Source organism: Mycteria americana, chromosome 3, assembly GCF_035582795.1.
Source record: "Mycteria americana isolate JAX WOST 10 ecotype Jacksonville Zoo and Gardens chromosome 3, USCA_MyAme_1.0, whole genome shotgun sequence".
NCBI classification, from domain to species: Eukaryota; Metazoa; Chordata; class Aves; order Ciconiiformes; family Ciconiidae; genus Mycteria; species Mycteria americana.
Genome location: NC_134367.1, coordinates 96,565,011 through 96,589,235, shown reverse-complemented (window position 1 = coordinate 96,589,235; position 24,225 = coordinate 96,565,011).

Genomic DNA, 24,225 nt, shown 5'->3' with positions numbered 1-24,225 from the left:
GCTTCTTGTAACTTGCTGGTGTGCCTCAAACGCCTCAAACTTAACATGTAACATATGTAATCCTACACTCCTGTACACAGTCTGTCTAGAATATTAATTTCTAGCCATTGCAGCTCTAGGAGTGTGTTTCCAATGTGAATGAAGATCAGTGATTTACAAGTGCCAAAACTGATCAAATGTATTTTGATGACAGCATAATTTACTATTTTTTTTTCTCAAAAGCATTTAAAAATATATGAGTTATCAACAGATTCAAGACAAAATTCACAAGTCATAACTATGGGGAAAAATAATGGTGTTTGGTGTTCAGTTTATGAAGTAGCAACAGCAAGTTCTCAGAGAATTCCCAAAACAAAAGACAAAAAAAATGGCTGAAGACAAGACACTACCTGGATGGATAAAACCCAAACCAGTGCCATGTTGATAAGAATGGTTGAAACAAGAGCAGAAAGGAAAAGAAAGGTCCTTCCACTAGACAAAGTGTGATATAGCATCAATATGGAGTGTCCTGATGGACATTCAAGACTCTCCTTGTATGGTGCTTGGAACAGCTGGAATTAAAACATTACAGGTTACCAGAAAAGCCAAATATAGTGGCTGGCTTAGGAAATTCCTATGACGGAAAAGTTACAGAACCCTAAAATGTAGACTGGATGGGGCAAGACTGGAGTATTGAGCAGGACAGGGCATGGTGGGAGCTAGAAGGAACATAAGACTATATCTTGGCTTCACAGCACATTTAGCCCAGTCTTCTGTCTTCAACAGTGGTCACTAGTAGACACCTAGGAAAAGTGAGATCAGGACAAGCAAGTATGATGCTTTCTACTCTAATACTTGCCCACGGATTTCTTGTGCATTTTGTGGTTTGTTTATTTAGCAACCACCAATGAATATCTCCACCAAGTTCCTCTCCCATCTTCCATTGAGCCCATGTAAATTCCTTGTACTTGCACATCCTTTGGCAAGGAGTTCCACAGGACTGTTGCATGGACAAGCTCTGATCATGGAGACGCACTTACTCTTGGCATTGCACCAGAGGTATCCCCTGGCACATGTCTTCAGAGCACCTTTTATCAAGGAAGAGGCGGTTTAATCTTCCACAGTCATGCAGAAGTTCCTAAGAGTGGAATGTTGTACGAGATGCAGATTGATTGTAATGAGAGTACATGGCGTAAGTCACAAATGTGCATCTGTATCTACCTCACTAACAGCACACAGCAGTAGCAATGCTAACAGTTCCAATAACTTGATGCTTTTGGAGACTAACACACTTCTTCACTTTTCTTTGATATTTGAAAAACTCAGCAAGTTATAAGGTCTGAAGCAAATCACCTTGCAATTGGACTTGGGCATCTCTGTCTGATCTGTGGTTATCACAACCAAAAATGGCTGTCAGCAAACTCATTTTTCCCCTGCTTAGTGAATTGCACTGTTCCATTTCTAAGGTCAGTGATCTCAGCCAGGGGAAGGCTAATTGCTAGTAGCTACCACCAGAGATAAGACACATACCCCAACGAGTAACCGAGTATGTATAAAATGGGCAAAGAAAGAGACAGAACCCAGTTAGCATCAAATCACCAAATCCTATGAATCTTCTATATCTACAAAATACTCAGATGATTCACTGCCCTACTTTAGACAGCAGAGTCTTAGAAAAGTCAAATATTGTGCAGCCATAACACAGCAAAAATGACTGCATGACTTTTTAACTGAACTTGATAAATTCAGTTAGATGGCAGGTGAATGCAAACAGTTCTGGCAATACCAGCACAGTCTGAAGGCAAAACAAGCCATTTTCAGTTAGCTCCTTGAAAATGGTCTCAGTGGGCATCATGACCATATGAAGATGCCAATTTATTCCAGCTATAACAACATTGCCCTAAAGCAATGTTGCTCTGCAGGAGTTAGTTTGACTTCCACTTAACCTCTTCCTAATACCAGTGGTTTGGCACCATTTAGTGAAAGCAAAATCACATACAGCAGCTGTATTTCTCCCATCAAGAAATTCAAATGTGTTTTCACATTTGATATTAACCCATTATAACAGATGACGATCATTTATGGATGAGGCAAAGGAGCAAATAAATAAATAAATAAAAGATTAAAAAAAAAGAAACCCCAGCCAAACTAAGTCCAGACTGATATGAAACCTCATCTATACAGTGACTCGCACACATACTCAGACTCTACAACTTAGCAGGATCTGTGGGTATCAGAGCACGATATCCATGGCCACAATGAGATCCAAATATCAGAGAAGCATGAGCTATGGATGGTAATTTCTCCTTGACTCCTTAAACAAAATGTAATTCTTATCTTAGTCTGTTCAAATTAGTCCTGCAGTGAGAATGTGTCCTTGAATAAAACAGACCAAGAACTATATCAGTGATTTTTTTTTTTTTTTTTTTAATCTGGTATGGTGGCCAGGAGTGTAAAATTATGATTACAGTGCCCAAAGGTGGTGCATCGATACAAACTACCAGAATATTAGGATCTTCCAGTATATGGAGGGTAGAGGATAATGCTAATTACCCATAAAACAGATTCAAAACTCAGTCAGGGGGTATGAAAATGAAATGACATCACTAAAATAAATTGCTGTTCACAAGAGTAGCTGGCCAATAAGTAATTTTTCAGGCAGCACTAGGAATGGGGAGCCAGGGCAGAGCCCAAGTAGACTGGAGGAATGAATAGCTCTGCTGAAACAGTCACAGATATTGCAGCAGCCCTGGAAACATTTTCCATCTAACAGGACGTTGTAGTGACCCACACCAAGCCCTCCCCAGCAGGCCCCTTGCCTTGGGTTTGAGATCAGCTTCTGTCTCACTGTTGGTTTTCCAGCAGTTGAATTAGAACAAAACTTGCAGGGATCTCTATTACTTCACGTGTTACCAGTACTCAAGTTAAACCTATGTGTTTCCAGCTTGTTCTGTTGACTCAATCAGCTCTCAATCTTTCCCTTCAAGAAATCTCAACCACAAAAGCAAGAGCAAGGAACTCCGGGGTACCACCTTGAAGTGGCTACAAATGACTCGTTCATCTGTTTGTGTAGCAGCCTGAGCGCTCTTGAATCCCATTTTAAGGACTATTAAGGACTCAGCTCCTCAGAACAACCAGCTTGTGTGCATCACAGGCTGGGCACGCAAAGATGGCAGCATGCAGAACTGAACATGTGCTGAGGTCTCCCGGGGACCCTGCAGCAGGGAAGAGTAACCAAGCCTCAGCTCTGTCCACTTGGTATAAAAAAAAAATACCGTAACCAAGACCAGTAGATACTTCTGAGTATGTTGGCTTACATTTTTTTCCTCCGAGCTTTCTCAGGCATTAAGAAAGGTAATACTTAAAGTTGTGAAACTTTCTAAGCTTTGCAGAGCTCTCTGAGAACCTCAAACAAAAAGTACTACACTAGCAAAGAGGACAATTTATGCTTGTTGCCTGAACTTCTGGAGCAAGCTTGAGTAAGGGTGCTCACAAGCATAAGGCTGTTCAGAAGTTAATGCAGGAGGAATATTCCAAAAATATCGCTCATAGACCCTGTGTCCCATCCTCCTATCACTTATATCACTACCAGTGCAGAATAACTCAGGTGACCTGACAGGAACGCAAGTGTAAGTTGAGAATAATTTTCTCCCTGAACAATTCAAAATACCAGCTCTGTGTTCAAACATCCATAGCCCCAACGATTTTACTGACTATAACTGGATGAAAAGAGAGCAATATTGTCATGTGAAGCCTGACTTCATGCTCACTAATAGAATCCTCTTCCCGGGGTGCCCTGCTGCTCCCGGCAGGCTGCGGCTCCGCCAGGAGCTGTGCAGGAGACAACTCCTGCAGCAGCTTGGGGCTTGGTGGCTTGCTTTTTTTGTCTTTATTAACCCAGTGCCTCTCATTAAACCTCTCTAAGATGCAAACAAATAGATTATTCTTATTACATCAATTATACACTCCCTAATGAAGCCAGAGGGAGTTCAGCTGCCAGAAAACCCTTTCTTTGCAAAGACCGTGCAGCAGCTTTGATTCAGAGTTTCTTTCTCTCTTAGATATTATTTCTTTATGAGAGTTCTCCATTCTGTGTTAGTAGTGACACCTGGCTAGCTGATTGCTAGGGCAGAATTTATTTTAATTCATATTACTCCACAGTTTCTGGTCCCTTCCAGTTGAGAATATCCATGTCTACCCACATTTTTGCTTTCTGGAGCTAGTCTTGCAAAACTGATGCATCTCAATAAACCTGTTTCCTATGATAGCCTCACTGACTTCAGTATTATTACATGAGGAATGTAACCTTATTCATGTGCTCAAGTCTTATAAAAAGAATTACCTGAGTTACTGGTGCTACAGTGTGCTTTACTCTCACATTGTTGCTCAGGCAATAAGAAGGGATGAGGAGGGCATCCAGACATCATGTTGTATGCTTTCCCACTTTTCTTGCTTTAGCACACTGTGGCTACATGAAGGTGATCTGAATTGCTCCCTGCTATTTGGGAAAGTTGTGGGATGGTGTGGCAAACACACCATCTTGGGAGCCAGGTAGGTGATGGGGGGGGGGGGTGATAAGCAGATCGAAGAGCTTGGTTTACTCCACACATAGGGCACCTGCCTGTATGGAGGGAGAGAATAAAATATTCTGCATCCTCCAAATGATGCTAAATATTGCCTGTTTCACCCCCAGTGCAACCAGGAATCCCCAAAAGAACAATTTGCTGTACAAGACATAATCACGTCTCTAAGCCATGATGACTCCCAGCATCCCTATGGGAAGTGCTTCTGTGTACAACCCCTTACCATGGAGGACAGACCACAAGCAAAGACCACCTCATAGTCCATAGCTACTAAAGACACCTGATGTGTGCCTCCTTCAAAATGCCACTCTCCTTTCAAAAGCAGTGTGAACTGAAGGCTTAGTTAAGCTTGAGGTCCTTTGAAAATCTAATTCTAAACTACAAACATTTCAAATCATTCAGTTTTCACAGCTCCAACTGACTTTTGATAATACAGCATAGCTGTATTATTTTCATAATACAGTTATGCTGGCCTCTGAATTAGTTAGAGGAGTGTTTGGCATTCTCAGCATTTGGAACCCAATTTCTCTGTTTGTTTCAGAAGGTGTTTTACTTTAGTAAGAGATGCTTTGTAATTTTTCATTGTCTAACTATTAGGCAGTGACTCTAATTTTCTCCATATTTTCTGTCTTCTTTTGATTAATGCCAACATCTCTGTTAAATTTCAGGAAATCAGTCACTTAATGACATATTGCTTCCATTTTGTCTTTCCTCTTTCTACATCTGCTTCTCACTCTAGGACAAACTTTTCTGCCACAGCAGGATCAAAAGACATGCAGCTAACAAAAAAAAAAAAAAAAGAGTTCGAATCTCAGTGACTCAATAAGCTTTACAAGGCTCAAGACAAAGGACATATGAATTTAAATCTCTGTTTTCAAGCAAAGCATTCAATTACTTTGTTCCCTTGCTTTGCTACTGATCCTGAATAACACTAAATCCTCCCAGTTACAATTTTCCAAGAAACAAAGTGGTTGCTATTTTTTTCTCCAGTACCAATGTGACTTTGCAAGACTGCAAAAAGACTGCTGGTCTGTCCTGAGCAGAGCATAACTTAGGCAAAAAGAACACAGGTGATTACTCAGGATCCTTACCATTTTGGTTGTTTTCCTCAAGATCATATACTTTGGCAATTGAGCTGGAAGCACTGACATGGTACTGCTTATTTCTGAAATATTTCATGTTGGTTTAAACCTGAAACACTACACTCAGCTGAAATGTGCTATTTTTGTAGACTCCAACCCACTTGAAAGTCCATTTATTTATTTGTTTTTAAAATAAAATTAACTGTTGAAATGCATAGTTATAAAGCTATTATATACAAGTATTTTATTATAAATCTGTATTAATAATATTTTAATGATTCTGTTTTTAATATAGGTGTTATAAATTTGTTGGAGATCCTCAGCATTCATGTACTTTTTCCACTGTTTTGTTATATGCCACCAGGACGTGTAGTCAACCTTAAGTTTTATGGAAGAGTCTCCTCTATACAGAAACCCCGTATTACCAAATCCTGAGTTGTCTTGCAGAGCTTGTAGGGGGATAGAATGTTATTTATGAGTTATCACCCCCAAAGGGGAGGACACCTTGCTCTTCATAAGTCACCTTGAACATATCCTTAATATAAGTCACATTTAGGCAAAAAGAAAAAAAAAAAGCCAAACAACAACAGACAAAGTTTATAGACACATGCTTCATTTTATATCAAACCCACTGTTGGCTTCCACTCACGTTACTCTCCCTCCTTTATCCCTGGATGTCATTGATGCAAAACTTAATCAGAAAGTATTTTATATTATGGTTATACTGACCCTTTAGACCACCACTGGTCCAGACTTCTGCTGAAAAGGAGGACGTGACTGCTGCCCACCTGATCCAACCTCCTCCCTTCATCCAGCCAGATGGAAAACCACACCGAGTAATAGATTCAGGTGAAAGCCAAACCTGTAAATGAAAACCAGAGGTAAGTGGAGCTGTACCCCACTCTGATCACCATGGGGCTGCACAATGCTGACTGAGGCACAAGTGACAATGACATCCAGCACTGATGACGGGGATGGAGATGGGGACAGGGATGAGGCTGAGCCTGCCGCTTTCGGAGCTGCAGAAGGTTAACATGGTCATGTAACCACTGCTTTAGCTTCCTTCCAACTGCTGAATATCATGGGTTCATCTAGGGTAGTAACAAACAGCCCCTTGTGAGGTTATTTATTTCTACCTGCTACAAATGATATATAAATCTTATGGTGAAGCCCCTATCATGCTCTGAATTCACAAAAGTATGACATTCATTTACAGTTCAGACAGACACACAACTGATAGTTTTGACCCATGTTCATGGCAGACAACGTTAATGTTAAAATGAAAAATGTTGTTTCAAACTGAAAAGTCAAAGCATGCTTTTTGAATTGTTGAAATAAAACAGGTTGGCATTTACAAGTGAAAATAGTTCAGTTGTGAAAAGGGCTAAGGGAAATGTTCTTGCCATTTTTTCAATGGACTCTTTCTCTTTAATTTTTTTAATGATGCTTGAATCTTCCAGCTAAAGACAAATTCATGCATAGTTTCAACCTCTCCAAATGAATTTTGCCAAGTTCCTATTTATAAAAAAAAAAGTCTGAGAATGTGTCCAGTTTTACTAGCTACCTCTTAATCTACCAAGCTAATAACTCATCCCTTTGTCTGACACAGCAGCAGGTAAGAGGTGGGATATGAAATACCCCATGCTGCTCGACACTGTTCAGTCCCAGAAAATTGCTGTTACCTCGACAGCAGCTTTTCTCCAACTCTCTCCAAGCTGCTCTGGGGATGGTTAATTAAGGTTCAGAGTAACTCTGTAAGGTAAGTAAATACTACTGTCATTTTGAATGAAGTAAATCAAGCCAAAAAAAGAAGTAAAAGTGCTGCCTAACATTTAAAACAAAAAACCCATATGTGAGATCCAGCAGAACTGGAAGAATCAGACTCACGAGCTTCAGATACTAACACCAGAAGAAGCTGACAGTCTATATGAAAACCCTCGTGCTCATTAGATTAAATTAACCCGTAGAAATCCTTTTCTAACAGCTTCTTTCTCTGATCATTCCCGTTTTCTCTTTGCCTGGTACATTGTGTAAGAGGCCTCGAGGCACAATTAAGCTGTTTGGCCTACCACTAGAAAATTGTGCAAAATATTTCTTATTAATTGCAAGTGTTACCAACTTCACACACACACTCAGGTGATAAAAGAAACATACTTTATTTCTATTTACCAGGAAGCTGATAAGCCGGCATTTAAATGGGGCTATTTACAGCAGGTTTGGTGCTCTCTGCATTGCTATAATGCAGCACGCGAGTCATTCTGCCTCTCAAAGACTAAGGGCTATTGGCAGCCACCAAGCTCTACTTAGAGACCATTTCAGCCGAGGGAAAGTCAGTTTAGGAACTCACCAGTTAAGGTCTTTTTCTCTGAGCACATGCATTTAGTTTTTCCCTTCCATGGCCTTTGGGTTTTTTATGCTAGAAATATTACTTATGTTCTTTGGGGAAACAGTTTTCATATTTGAAAAATGTCTAACAGATAGTGGAAGCTACAGTCAAATACATAAGAAATATCCCTCTAAAAAAGTAAGATTAATATGCATAGTGTTTAGTGGGATGCAGGTTCAAACCGACAGTTGGGCTGATAAGAGTTGTGTGCTTGGCTATCTGGAATTTCACGTTCTCAAGCCAGTATGTTGCTGCTGTATATACAAAATACATATACTATATATATATCTACACAAAAGCATTGTCTAAGGGTTCATTACTGTTTTGATTCACTAACTTTCCTTAGCCACCAAAGTTTACAGTGACTATAGGTTCACAGGAGAAGCAAGGCCCATGCATAATAAATGAGATTTCCCTGGTATTCTCTTGATGAGAAAGACAAGCCTGAATCAATGCCTGGCCATGAACACCCTGAACTTTATAGGAGTAAGCTGGGCTCAGAATTCAGATCCCAATCATGTTGTTAAGGCACAAAATGTTTTATATCTGCCTTCAGATATCATATCTGTCATTCATTGCATAGGATTCTTGAAGTGCTTTATTGACATTAACAAACAAAACCTCCACAATCACTAAGTGTAATGTCATTACTGGCATTTCAAGGGAGCTGTGGGAAAACAATTCTGGGCTTTGGCTGGCTGTGAATATCCTTAATTGGTTCTTTAGTGGTTTTATTCTCTTTGCAAGAGACAAAAGCGGGAAGTTTGGGGAACTGAAAAGTAACAGTAATAGATCTAAGAGCCAATAGAAGAATTTGTTTTATATGCCCATTAGGAAAGCAAGCTGTGAAACCATCTTCTTGGGACAAGAATAGAATGATGTGTTTCTCTTACATTTTGACAGTTCATTAACAATAAGAAAAAGTAGGCTTACAACAAATCTCAAGGAAGCCTCTAGTCCAATCTGTTGTTATGATGCAGGACCAAGAGTTTATAGCACCAAGTAAGATCTGAAAGTGGGTATCCACATACAGACATTCATCTGGGTTGCCCACCACTCTTACGGGTATATTCTACTCACATCATTCAGATGCCACTCACATGCCACCCATGTGTTTATATTTTCATTCCTTTCATGAAGGTCTCCTGTAATTACTCAAGAACAAACTAAATGCACACAGCTGAGAAACTACACTTGGGAGACCAACCAGGATATAAAAACACATAAAGAATAAACTACCTCAATAAAATGAATGTCAAAAACCTAAAAATAGTTATTGCAATAGTAATTAGGTGAAACAAACAAGGCTCAAAAGAAAACAGACCTAAATGAGCTGTAGCTGGAATTGCTGAAACGTGCCAAGACTTGTGTGAATAAAGATAGCAACAAGAGGACAAAACCTTTGTGCTTAGTTAATAAATCAAAGGGAAACACAATTCCCAGACACATGCATAAACCACTGTATCTGTGGAGGAAATAATGCCATACGAGAAATGTGCCGCTGAATATATTAAGCAGGGGAGAGACAATTCTGCAGACAAACAAATGGCAAATATCCAGTCATCTCCAAATTAGAGATATTGACTTTGGCCAAGTATAGATCACAAAATGGGAAGGAGTAAATAAAACAGCACAGGTCTTGGAAACAAAAACAGTTGCATTACTATCCAGAGATTATCAGGAAATAGTTGATGGCGAGAGATTGCGCTGGTTTGGGATGTCAGTACTAGATCTATGACCATAGACCCAACTGAGTAATGATAAGGTCTCACATAAAGCAGGCACATTATTCTATAATTGTTATAATGGATGAAGGGGGAAATTTAGGCACTGGGAAGATTTCCATGATCTGCAGATGAATACCATATATCTAAATACATTGTTTGTTCAGACAAACCAGAGTGAATGCCCAGGCTTTCGCAGCTTAGCTTACAGAGTGATCATTTCGGACAGTTTGAAGCAGGGAGAGAGAGAGACAGGCATGTGGGAAACAGCATTGGACTAGGGCATGGGATGGCAGCTGAAGGGTGAAATGCAGCATTTCTTTGTATCCAGGAGAACAGCGTCCAACCTGAAACCAAATTTCTTCCTTATTGTCACCTCTGCGAGAGGCTCAGTGCTGCCAAGTTCTGGCTGGTGCACTGAGGTCTCTATAGGCATTAGCAGCCCTGCCCCAGACCACAGTTGCATGCCATAAAACCAGTAATTCATCCTGTGTGGTGGTCCAGTGAGGTAAGAGTATGTAGAGTATTCCTGGGTCTCCAATAAGGACAATTTAGATAATTCCACTACTGAACACTACCTTTTCTTCTGGACCCAAGATCTCCTACAATTTTTCAGGGAGGAATAAAACCCCATGGCAGAAGAGTTTTTATAAACATGTCCAAATTGTATTTATCATGTTAAAGATACTACTTTAAAAAAAAAATAAAAGGAGGGGGAACAACAATATAAAAAAAATGTATTAGCAGAAGTGCCTTAAATATATTTCTTAATGTCTTTAGAATTACTGACTCTGCTTTTTTCAAAGCTTTCCCTTCATAACGAGTATTTATCTCTGTTTTCTTTCGTCCTGTCCTCATTTCTGACATATTTCTTCTCTTCAGAGTCTCCAGCATCAGAACCAGAAATTTAATTATCGCTTCAGCAACCTAAAAGGGGAAAAAGGTAAAATAACTGCAACACTTCTAGAAAAAAAATAGCCCATTGATAATATATTCCGATTAGTTTATTTAGTTATCTTTGGCCATTTGAATATGCAGGTTTCATGGTATTTCCATACTCTTTCTTGCCTGGCTTCATGCTTGTTTCTGCTTCCCTTTGTTTGTTTGAACTTTCTTACCTTTTCTCACTTACATTGCAGCCTGACTTTTTGTTTGACGTCTGCAGGAAATTCTGTATCAGGCATAATCTCTCTGGAAAGAACAAGTGACACTGGAAAAGACAGCAGCCATAGCATGGTAATATTTTTTTTTTTAATCCAAAACCCCACCAAACTTGTTCCCCATGTAAAAAATCATTGGCTCAGGTGTTTGCTAAAGAATCCTCCAATCTGATAGTTGCATTGGACTTCCATTCTCTGAAGCCAAAGACATATATTTACGTGAAGAAAAATATGTAGGCAGATCCAGGCAATAAAAGTTAACTGAAATATTTTATAAGTTAAAACAGGCTTCCAGATAAACAGAAATATTTCTGAATCCATATTTAATGGAAAACTACTGCTTTTTTCACCTAAGCCATATAACCTAACTCCTGTAATTTTAGCTTGCCAAACTTACCTTTATAATTATAATGACATGCAAAACCAAAATATTTCGCCAATATAATGAAAAATCAAGATTTTTTAAATAGGGAAATATGTTTTCTAATTAACTATAAAAAATGAATTCCAGACAAGATTCTACAAGTAAGAATGGTGTTAATAGCAAAAATCCCACTATATGCTGGTTCTCCTCAGGATGCAAACTTTGGCCTATTCAGGGACCTGCTTGGAAAAATACCATGGGAAACTGTCCTGGAGAGAAGAGAGGTCCAGGAGAGCTGGTTGCTTTTCAAGGATCAACTCCTCCAAGCTCAAGAACCCATCCTGATGAGCAGGACATGACAGGAGGCCTGCAGGGATGATCAAGCAGCTCCTGACTAAACTCAGACATAGAAGGGAAAGGTACAGGGGGTGAAAGCAGAGTCAGATGCTCTGACAGGAATACGGAGCCTCTGTCCAAGCATGCAGGGATAGATGATCTCAGGAAAGCCAAAGCCCACCTAGAATTTAATCTGATGAGGGACATGAAGGGTAACAAAAAGGGCTTCCAAAGAGATATCAGCTACTGCTGTAAGCATAAGAAAGCTAACATATCTTCCCTTCGGGGAGATGGATTAGTGTCAAGAGACATACAAATACACAAAAGTCTAAACGATAAAGTGGAATTGAATTGCTTTAATGTTATAAAAATGAAGCTTCAATAAGGTCATCTGAAGAATTCTGAAACAAAACCTTTTTAGAATTTTCTTTTAATCTGAACTTTAGAGTAGAAGCACTTAATTGCAGTGCGAGATAAAACAGAACATCAAAAATTAATAATTTCCCAAGGAAGAAATTTCCAGATTTTAGACACTAATTTTTTGCTTTGACTGTGGTCTGAACTTTTCTGTGTTAAGCACAATTTACAGGTTAATTATTTCAGCCAAGAACGATTCCAAAACACAGGTTAAAATATGCTGCTAATTTCTCATGAGCTTTAAAATGAGTTCCATTCCTACCTCTTGATTTGGAATGATACTTCAAATTTGCAGATTTGAAGCACTGCAGAATGGGCTTTTTGTCACCCCCAAGAAAACCCATCTGGCACTGGATAAGTTACACACCTTTGGAAATCCTACTGTGAGATAGGTCAACAGACTCGCTAGAGCACGGCAACAAAAGGTCATGAAGTGATGGTGAGCTGGACTTTTGCCATATGCAGCTCAGGGCTCTCAGGGGCACCTGCAAGCTGTGCTGTGTTGCAGAGGGCAGAACTGCCTGGCAAAAAAGAAGAGGAAGAGACCTGGGTACTGTGAGAAAGGGGCAGAACATGGTGCTGGGAACAGAGGGTTCAACAGAGAGCTGTAGCTCACGTTCATGTGATGAAAAAGCCTGGGAAAAGGAGCCAGAAGAAGTTTCATCCTGGAAACTAGAGGTAAAAGATGTGTAAGTAGCAGAGATGTGACAGCCTAAAGTCCATTGGACAGAGATATTTCAAGGGATAGCTATTCAGATCATAGACGAAACTTAAATTTTATCATTTCCTAATGTTGATGTGACTGATTTAGCAGCCTGTCTTTTGGAAAAATTTTGTCTTTTTTTTCTGCAATGTAGATATTGTGAACACTATGTAAATGCGACCAGAAGCCACCACATTTTAGAAAAGTGTTCTAAATTACTTTAAAATTAAGGCCTCAGTATGGATACTAGCTCAAATGGATGATCATAGCATAAATTAAGGTTCAAGTGTTGAAAGCGTAATAAAGATTTCCTCTCTTCCTGAGCACAATGTAAGCATAGCTTGTACAGTTATAAAGTTGGCTTCTGAGCAGTTCCATCTGCAGATGTATTTACAGGTGCACACATGCAGAATGTTAAGCTTTGTCATCTTAAAATAAGACATCTCTCTCTTTCTCTCTATTCCTTCAAGTTATGCTTTGTGGAAGAGGTTTGAAGTTTGCTGTTCAGGTCTGGTGGTGCACTAAGCATTCACAGCTTTTTTCAGACGCCTGCACACGTGAACGCGTACTCACAGTCTCAGGTTCAGTAACAGCCTCATTCATTCCCATTTCGTAATGGGTGGGAAATGATATATTAAAGTGAGACAGCTCCTCCGCAATAAAAAGGAAGATATAAAGATAAAAACAGAAATCATACTCATCTACTAAAGACCAAAATATGAAACAAAAAGCAACCAATTGCAAAATAACTACTTAGATCATGACAAGACATTTTTCATCTGTAGCATTGAATGTGTTTTCCAAAGACAGCCAGTATCTTTATGCCCATCTAAAAGCAGATAAACAAAAGGGCATACGGGGGCGAAATGGAGAAGGCCACAGCAGGCATGAGAAAGTGGGAAGAGAACTCAGGATGCAATCACTGGGTAATGCTGTCTTTTTAAAGCAGGGATTTAGAGGTGTCAGCTAAGCATCCCTACCATCAATGGCAGAACAGCTCCCAGGCACAACGTGAGGTAAGGGACGTGCCTTGGAAAGGGCAGCTTCTCATCTGGAATTAGACAGGGATTAGAAAGTTCAGGCTGCATAACTCTCAATAATCTCCAGGAGCACCTTTTTGTATTTTTAAGAAACTCAGTAACAGCCAGTTTGACAGCACTTTGGAGATGTGATGGAGCAGGTTGGACTACTGTCTACTGAGAATCCAACTGGCCTGTGGAATTTCAGCATAAAACCAGTGATGCTGACTGAGTAAAGAGCTTCTCTCAGTCAAGGACAAGACAAGAACTTTCTCATCTCTGTGAAGAGAGTTTAGTACCTGTAAATGATACTTGTGTGTTAGCTTTTCCATGCAATAAAGACTGCAAATCAGCCCAAGAATGATAACAATATTTATATGTACACATACACACAGAGTAGCATCTGCATGCAATAATTTTTATATGTGAGACCGAGAAAGATTTGTCACTCTAAACTGTTTCTTAATGGATCTTTATAGCATTAATAATAAAAATCATAGTGTTTGATTTGTACTGACAATGTGCTTAATACAGTGAAAGAATCCCTGTCTTAAAGAAGAGAGAAAAACAAGACACATTAGAAGTTCCATACTGGAAGAGTTTATTTTCCCTTTTTCCCCTCATCTTGCTCCACTATTTTTAGATGCTCTTGCCTTAGGCCTCATCAAAAGAACAGGACAGGAGAACAATTTTCATAGGCAAAAACTGAAGTTCCAGCTTCTAACCAGAGCTAGATTTATTTCACTAAAAATTGCACTGGCTTTATTCATCAAGGGCTTGCTTTCTCACTCGGCGTTTGGACAAGCATCTCACACATGCTTCTCACTTCTAAAATCCCCAGAGCTGCAGCTTGGCAGCCTGATAACCCCCTAATCTATTCCTGCAGGCAGCTATCCCCGAGAGCCATCTTGCTGTTAATGATGACCTCATCTTCCACTGGAAAAAAATAAAAAACCCTCTGTAATTTGTTCCTTGCTCCCTAAGACCATGTTTTTCTTTCATTAGCATTTCAGTATCCCACCAAGATGCAATTAAATCATCTTGGCTTCCAAAGACACATACTAGGGATGAGATTTCTAACAATGCAGCAGCCTTTATTAACTGAAAACAGTCAGTGATTAGCATACCTTTATCCAAACCACCCATCATATGTGTCAATTTTGCTTTTAAATCAAGCAGTGATGAGGAGGATGACTCTCAGAAATGAGCAGGATAAAGAAGCACAGGGTCTCTGTGGCTCACTGTGGGACTTTAATCTTTTTTATGAGCTACAGTAGGTTACAGACAATGAGTTTGCTAGAAGTGTCAGTGTGCCATTGCTTGCGTCTGAAAATTATTATTAACTCCATCTACCTGCCTAATTAGATAGTCCCTCCTCACAGAAATATCTCAGACTCATTTTCAGTGGTGTGTTTTATTTACAATGTCCTGGGAAGGTAGTGAACCTTTGGCAATAAAACTGCCTCTTGCTGAAGGGTAGAAGTTGACAAAGTAAGGGAGTCACCCAAGGCCACAAAAAGAAATCTGTTGCCAAGCCAAAAGTTGAACCGAGGTCACTTGGATATTAGTAGGGTATTTTGCAGATTGATAAAGTAATTGATATTTTCCAATTAAATTCGGTATACCTGCGTAATTGGAATTCCATAGTGCACTAAGTACACGAGTTTTCAGAGGAAGAACATGTTTTCTATGTAAATTAGGTGAGGTTTAAAACTAAATACCAGCTTGAAGATGGTGACTTAAAAAAAAAAGTAATAAATATATTCCACATTTTCATTTTGCAGGCTTAAAAACAAGTTTGAGTAGTTCTGACAATGACCACATAGGGGACAGATTAGATTGCCAAATGAATTTGACAGAGATGCTTTTGTGAGGCAGACAGCAGAGAGGAGCCAGAATCTAATTCCATTTCCATGTAAATAAATACCTAGTGACCAGAGACAGAAAAAGAGAACTAGAAAAAGAGACTAATGCTATTATATCATAAAATATGTTATATTTTATGAAAGAAAACCTCTATGCATGGCTGTAAAGGATCAGGGACCGAGGCACAATGAGATCAGAATAATCCCAAACAGAGGAGCTGACAAGCAGAGGGAGAAAAAAGTGTTTAGCTGGACTGTGAAAGAATAGAAGAAAGAAGATAACTGAGGGCACATTCAGCAGATGTGAGGGGAGATTAAGAAGGATGAACTGAGACTGATACAGCCTGATGCACTACTATGAAACACTCAGATTTCACAGTGGAAAGGACATCATATGAATATAGCCAGATTTTCAAATAAGCGACAAATTGTGGGAACAGAGGGGGAATAAAGCTACTAGACCTGTAAGTCAGGTTCCATTATGAATCAGTAACTTTGTTAAGAAAGATTTACAGCTTGACTTTTGTCTCAAACTGGATATGCAACCCAATATTCACTTGGCATGTGGATAACTATGTGCCGACATTCTTGCAGTCTTAAGTAATATGTGGTTCTCTAACCATATGTACGTGAAAACTTCATATGCAAACTAGACTGAACCATCAAACCCCTAAGGCTTTAGACAACTGTGACTTGTCATTTCTCTGTACATGTTAGAGTTTCTTTTTTTTCCTTTCTGAAGTACTGTAGAAAATCTTTTTGTGATTTCTATTTCAGAGTTCACCTTGTTAAAAGTCTGCATTGATCCCCCCAGAGAGAGAAAGAGCATGAGAGAACAAGCATACACAGAAGAGAGAAAATTCAATAAAAATCATTCCTTAACACCGCTTGGAGACATGCAAACTGTTTCTGACATGCTTGTGAGGACATTTTACTTTTTCTTCTTTCAGAAGTTGTCATCATAGCAAAATATTTTTGGCTTTTATAGAACTCCCAGGGTCTCATTCTCTCACTCAGGTCAATGAAAGCTAGCCACATCCTGCAGAGAGAAGAACAGTACCTCCTCTCTCCTATGGCTCTAGAGCAGTGGACACAGGACCATTAACCACGACCACTTGTTTCATCCCAGAGTTAACAAGTGCACAGGTGGAGACCCACGCCGCTGCAGTTCTGAAAGGGTCTATCTCTTCTGGGGTGTGACAGGAGGATGAAGAAGGAAACACCATTAAGTGCTCCTTCCTAAGAGTTTCTGCTTGCCTGAAAACCCTTGAATCCCTACTAATTGAAACTTCTGTATCAAGTTTCCAAGTTTGGGAAAAAAACCCAACCAACCAAACACAAAAAAAGAGCCTTAATGGCTAGCTTTGCAAAATGATAGGGGTCTTTAATTTTAACTGATTTGCAGAACTTAATTTTGTATCTCAAAATGCTTCCCAGAATTACACATATATTTAAGTAGGAATTGTGAGGAGGGCTAAGAATGAGAGACGTTTAAAGTTTTTAAGCTGGTGAGGGAGAAGTCTGACTATTGTGCAAACACTGGCCAGAAGCATATGTTAATTTAGAAATTGATCCTGATAACACTGTAATAATCTTCATATCAAGATGTAATCTGATATTTCATCTTCTACTGAAGGGAGTATGTTCTTAAATAACAACAGGTCGGTGTTGAGGTAAAATGATCCACAATGATTTGAATTGGAAGCTCTCTCCCTGTGGCAAACAACTATGCGAGTTTGGGTTTTGACTTGCATTAGCTGGACTTTCCCATCTTTTTCCTGGCTTTCCCATTTAGCTACAAAGTGCCACCTTCCCTTCCTGGACACTTGCTTTTAATAAGGCGTGGGATGTTTGTGTGCTTCTGTGAGCATGATCTCAATGCTCAGAGGACTGGGCTACTGCACAAACAAACCTTATCTCAGCTCCCCACTAGTCACCTCACAGTTCAGCTGGGAGATACACAGAGCTTTTCCAATCATTGTCACAGACTTGCACTTCACAGAAGCTCTCTTTTATTGCCTTTTTTTTTTTTCTTTTTTCTCCCACAAGTAAAGTGCACCCCTAGCAAATATGGATTACTAACCCTCCGATCTATGGGGTTTTTTTATCAGGTGGCTGTAGCATTAACTAGAGAAGCTATTGCATATTGACCTCAGTCAGGTGACAGCAGGTTTAATTAACCTTCATCATACTGACTACGTTAGGAGATCAGGGAGAGGAAGTTCAGCTCATTCACACCCTGATCTTGTGTGTCACGCCTTTATGATAGTAGCAAACAGGGTTTGCAGTGAAGAGCAAGTCCTCTGCCAAGCAGATGAATTCTCTGCCCAAGACTTAGAGTGAACTGGATCTCTTTGTGGAAGTACCTCTCACTATCAGTGGATGTAATTGTGGAGATGCATTTTCATTTTATTTCCTAGAGTTTGGAATGACTGGGATTAAAAAAAACAGGTGGAGCTCTGCCCCCATAATTCACTTGTTAAAATTGGCAATGAATGTTGTTTTATGCAGCTTTATGGCTATTAAGCAAAACTCTGTTTCTTATTCCATTCGCTAAGGAACAGCTGTTTCCAGGGAAGCAAGAATGGGAAATTCCCAATGCTTCCCATGCCTCTTCAGCATCAAGCTTCCGGAAATCCCAAATAGTCAAAATCCTCATATTTTGTCCAAAACAAAGAAAGCAAAGAAAGAGGATTTGGCTGGGAGCATTCAGTTACACAGCTGTCACATAACAGGCACATTTGGCTCTATCATTCCTCTTATTTAGTTAATCTTTTTATTTCCTAGGTTGAGGACCAATGTCTGTCTGGAAAAGACAGCTATTTCTTGAGTTCTTTCCATCTCCAGAGGTCAAAAATTATCTACTAACTTTAGCTTCATTGACTTTCTTGATTTAGTTTCAGGAAAAAGAGTATCATGTGAAATTCCCTGATCAGCTGCCCTCATCCCCAGGAAGCTTTAATGCTATGTCGTACCTCACATCTATAAGTTTCTTTTGCCCTTGGAAATCAGTTAATCTTGCTTTCTCTAGGTCCTTCCCAAAGACAAAAGTTTGGCTGATAAGCCATAAATGTAATGATATGTAGTTAACATTTCTTTTCCTGGGCAAACAAAAAAGAACATGTTTCCCTTGGTGGTCAGATAATGAGTTAAAGTTTTTATTTCTCAATAGATATTCCTCAAAACTGTTTGAGACTTCAGTTCAGATGGGAGAATCTGGGCTTGAGACATTTCCCAAAGTAAACCTCATTTCACTTTCACTACCACCTGCTATTTCCCCATGGCGCACAAACAGTTACATATTAAAAATTCCGACTAACTGTATTTAGAGAAGATAAAATGTCATCAGATTATACAGCTGAGGGCCTGATTTGATAATGAGCTTTCCCTGTTCCACATCAAAATACTAAATAAGTAAATATATTTTTGCAGTTATTTCTAATCTAAAAAAAAACCCAAAAAAAATCACTAATTTCTCTGTGCTAGGTTAACTGTATAAACTAAAGTAAAAAGTATGCTTTTCAGTGAGCTGTAGGAAGAAGTTTTGAACAACCAAAGAGTTTGGAGATGGTTGGCCTCCTTCCTTTGACTAGCGGAAGTCTGCAACTGTTGTCAAATCAGTAAAATTCCAGCAGGTTGACATAGATCTATGTGTCTACAGTAATTTTAGGTATGTATGGGACACTGGAATTACCAAAGTTTTCATACCTGAAACAGCAGCTTAAAACTTTGTGGCAGAGTATACACCTGATTTAGCAATATATTTCATCCTATTTATATCTCTTTTAGGCATATGAATAATCCAGATGAATCAGTGAGATTATGACTATGTTTAAAGTTCAATGTGTATTTTAACCGAATCAGTTAACTACTCACCGAATCAGGACCTATGTGAAAATGGACCAGACTGTTGAGGTTTTCTTGGTTTAAGAAAAAGGAGAAAACAGCAAGGAAAGGCTGGCTCAGCTCTTGCAGCCTGTAGGTACAACTCGCTCTGGAATACAACAGAGTTCATGCACTGACCTTCTGGAAAAGATAAGGAACAATAACCCTAGAAGAAAAAAAATAAAAGTCCAAATATATTTCTGAAACACTATTTTCTTTTCCTTACCTTTTTTTTTTTTCAGTATTTTTAAGCTTAATGTATTTAAGTAATTAAAATAAGAAAAAATCTTCTGTGTCTATGATTTTTTCTTCATAAAAAAGGGATTTCTGAAGCTGGATTGCTGCTGCTATTTAATATCTTAAGACACAGTGTAAGTCCACTTATGACACATTTGTTGATTACCTCATCAAAAAGTAACTAAAAAGAAAAGGAATGAACAGCTCTCTGTGAACATTGTGAACACAAGAAATGTAAAAAAACCCCATAGGAATATTGTATATGTGAAGAATAAAATCAACACATATTCTTTTAACTCTCTTTCATACTAATAATCGAGTGATTCTTCTAATAAAGCAAAAGCCTTAGTTGTCTTTAAATTCACAATATTTCATTGCCATGGTAGACAGAAAGCAAAAGACAGAGATTAGTAACCACTTCTTAGAAAGACAGTATGTTGCATTTATTTGATACTTTCATGTGCATTTCATGGACATTTCCATGTGCATTTCTAAATTGTATCCCATAAGCTGCCTTGTAGTCCACTCCGTAGTCAGTATCTCTTCAATTTGGCTAGCAGGATGTTATGGAACAGTGTGTAGAAAGCTGTGCTAAATGACATGTGCTTGCAAACAACAAACTTCTCTCCCTTCATCCACAACATCGGTCATTCCATCATAGAAGGCATAATTTGCCCCTGGTAAATCTACGCTGGCTTCTTCAAATTACCTTCTAGTACTTCGTGTGCCCAGAAAGAAGCTTCCATCAGGGCACTGTCTACAACCTTTTGAGGCTGCAGGGAGGCAGACTAGCCTATAGCCTAGACTGTCCTTGTTACCTTTTTTAAAAGGTGGGCAGCATTTCAGCTACACACTTTATAAGATTTCCAAACTCACACATGGGTGCACTACAGTTACCTCTTTTTTTTTTTCCCCCCCCACTAAGACAAAACATTTGCTGTCCTTATATTGAAGTTAGCCATTACAATACTTAATTCCTCATATTGTTACTCTTCTTATAGAAACAAACGAAACTTTTAGCTAGATCTCTCAAAAAAACAAGAGTGGTTTCTGGTTACATGCTTATTATTGCTAAGAGCTAAGTAGAAACAAGAAGCAGCTGAATATGGGTCAGTACTGTGCAGAATGTCTGATACTTCTCTGAAACATGGGACTTTTAAAGTGTGATTTGAGCAACAGTGCAGCTCACAGGCTTTATGGCCAGGACATTCTGTAGGCGTGACATTCATTGGCATGTGCCACACGGTTCATACACACATTGCATATATGAAATTCCAGAAGGGAGCATGGTAGGGAAATGTTGCTTGGACATCAGTGGTACTTTAAAGTATTGTCATCCAGGACTGCGGAATCTCCATCCCCTAAAGGATTTTAGTAGACAACAGTTAGTCAAATGCCTCTCAGTGATGGTGGATACATTCAGGTTAGGTACAGTAGACCCTGAATTAAGGTTCAGAATTAGAGTTTCCCTCCAATGGAATCTTCCTTAATCTTCAGAACTCAGCCATGAGATTCAGTGAAAACAGAAATGAAATGAAAGACATGACATCTGATTGCCAAGAAATTACCCACTTCCATTTCAGTTAGTGCAAAAATCCCCTGACTTAGTGTTCATAAAAGATGTGTTTCGGGTAAGACGTAAAACCTAGATCCTAAATTCATAAAGTTAGCAATTTCCTCAGAGAAGTGTTTTTCATTTCCAAAAGATTGAATCTACTCCTTGCCCTACTGAGTCCCAGTTGCTGTCACTCACAGTTTGTCCTATGCAGCTACAGTTGGACACGCTGTTCCTTCTCCTTTTCAGTCATAAACTGTTGGCTCTCTTAAACAGCTCCTGCCTTTCTGAGAGTCACAAAATAATTGCTCAATTGACTTCATTTTAGAGGGGATTAAGCGATTCTTGTATACTGCTAGCCGAGCTCTTCAGGTTGAAAGGAGCTTTGAGAAGACAAGGTGATGTTATTCTACAAGCCAAGGAGACAAGGGATGAGAGTGTTAGCAGAAGAAGGAATAAGTGGCTCCAAAATCTGATATACTTTATGCCCATCATGCACTAAAAGTACAAATTCAGGCATACCAGCACCAAAGCAAAAGGTGTTAACTTACAGTTTTCTGCATGTTACAAAACTTCAATTAGGTCTCAGAACAAGATGTTTTATTTATATACTGAACTTCACCGTGGACCAGTCAATGTACATCAGTGGTATCAGGGGTGAGGTTTTGTAACAGTGAAATGTACTTCTGAATCTCTTTGGGTTTTAATGCTCATTGACTTGGACAGGTAATCGATTGCTGCATCTCCAAAGGCCCATAGATATTGACTTTGGTCTCCAAAAGACTTTATAAAGAGTCATTTGGGGGATACTTTCACTTCAAATTGAATTGTGGACCATTAAATCTCTTTAGTAAAATACTGGAACAAACACTAGATGTCAACGCTCCTTCTGCATTTTTAAATAGAACACAAATGCTCCTGGCTGAAGATGAGGTTCCTAGAAGGATCCCAGCTTGTTCTTTTTCTCTGGCAGATTCTTGAAATTGTTATAGATTTTATTTCCCCTACAGACAAAATGCATTAGTTTTACAATACTCTCTCTGCTTCTCCCACAAGATAATAACACAGGTACCTCCTTAGCATTAGGCATGGATCAGCTGTGCAAATTCTGGAGAGAAGGGAAGGGGAGAAATGATATGGCAATCAATTAGTTTGATACTTATCTCTTGGTTTCTTGCCTACACATTTGGATGAAGGACCTGGGGATGAAAGGATATGGGAAAATTTACTTTAAACAGTGGCTTTTTGTTACGTTACTTATTATGCATCTGTACAGATGACTAGATTTTTTTTTTTTTTTCACTCTGCTGAAAAATGAATGATACTAACGGAATCTACAGGATTAATAAATGTGGATGACTCAGCTTGCTTGGCAGTAGCCAGTACATTGGAATTTCTGCCATTTTGCCAGATCGCTTCTATGAACTGTCAGAGTTTGATACTGTCTAAGTAGCAAACTATTAGCAAGCATTTTAAGTAGCAAACACAACTAAAAGACACTTTTCACAAAGGAAGTAGTGTTTACAAAGAAGAATGTAGTAATGCAGCAATGTAGGCTGCAGTAAACTTTTTGTGACTCATTAATAGTTCTTAGGATGTTTTATATGAACAAAGTTAGGCATTATAACATAGACAACATGAGTGCTATGTAAATATTTTAAGTAAGTATACTAGCTGTATTTTTCTTGTATGCAATGTATTTACTGTGACATTTATCATGTCCAAGATCATACATCCTACTAGATATTTTTACTTCAGTAAAAAACACACATGCCTCGAAATCCTCTGGAGCTCCAGTTTATGCCTGTGAGTCAGTATCTTCCACGTGTCCTTGGCCCTCCCACCCACCGTCACTGCCCTTCAGCTTCCACACTGAGCCAAAGTCCTGCAGCAAGCCAGTATTTGTGAGGGGAATTCAGGACACGAGCCTCTGCACCACGAGCCAGGCAGGGGTGAGGAAGCCAGGTGTGCATCAGTGACACAGCGTCTGGCAACAGAGAGCGTAGCCCTGATTTACCAGCCTGTTCTTGATTCCGCCTAGCCCTCCTGGCTTCTTTGAGCCCAATACCAGGTATAAGTGTCCTGCACTACATTTGCCCACCCTAACCTTTCCAGGCACGAGACCCAGGAACTCCCTCTGTCCCATGAAAGGCTAAAAGCTGGCTTCAGAATATGCAGAGGTACTCCCTGCTCCAAAATTAGCAAGGTGGTACTAGTGCCATGGGTAGGTGCTAATTCAGTGGAAGGTATGTTGGAGGTAATGGGTTTCACAAAGGGCACTGAGACCTTCATGCATTGTAAAGTACAAAAATGTTATTTCATTATCAGGAATAAAATTCTTCTGTCACACTGAAGTTATACAGGCTTCAAACAGACAGGCTGCTGGGAAGGGGAGTCCCCGTTTAGCAGAAGAGACAGGCTGTCTGTACTATTGGGAGACTAAAAAATGTGGATAGATAGATCAAAAGACAGATAGACAGATAGGCAGGCAGGAAAGCAGGCAGGAAAATAGAGATACAATCTGGCCTGCCTATCTATCAGTCCAAGTACTGAGAGCCCACATTAAAATATATTTCCACAGAAGTTAATCCAAATATATTTCCAACAAAATTAATAAATGAAGAGTACTCTTACATCATCAGAATGCATCCCTAGAAGTACAGGGTCAGCAGCCATCTCTGCCTGCAATCCCCATTTGAGACTGGACTTCAGTCCCTGGATCCCTTCATCACCAGTGAGGTCCATTGCTGCAGGCAGTGAAGGATGCACACAATGCTTCCTATTGCACATCCGAGAAAAATGAAAACAAAACCTCCCAAAACAGAGCCTCTGACCCGCAGTTCTCTGTGAAGAAAAGCTTTGTGTCCTCACCTGCATCTCCTAGACTTCGCTGAACCTCTTCTCCCAGGCTGCTCCCACTGCCGTGGCCT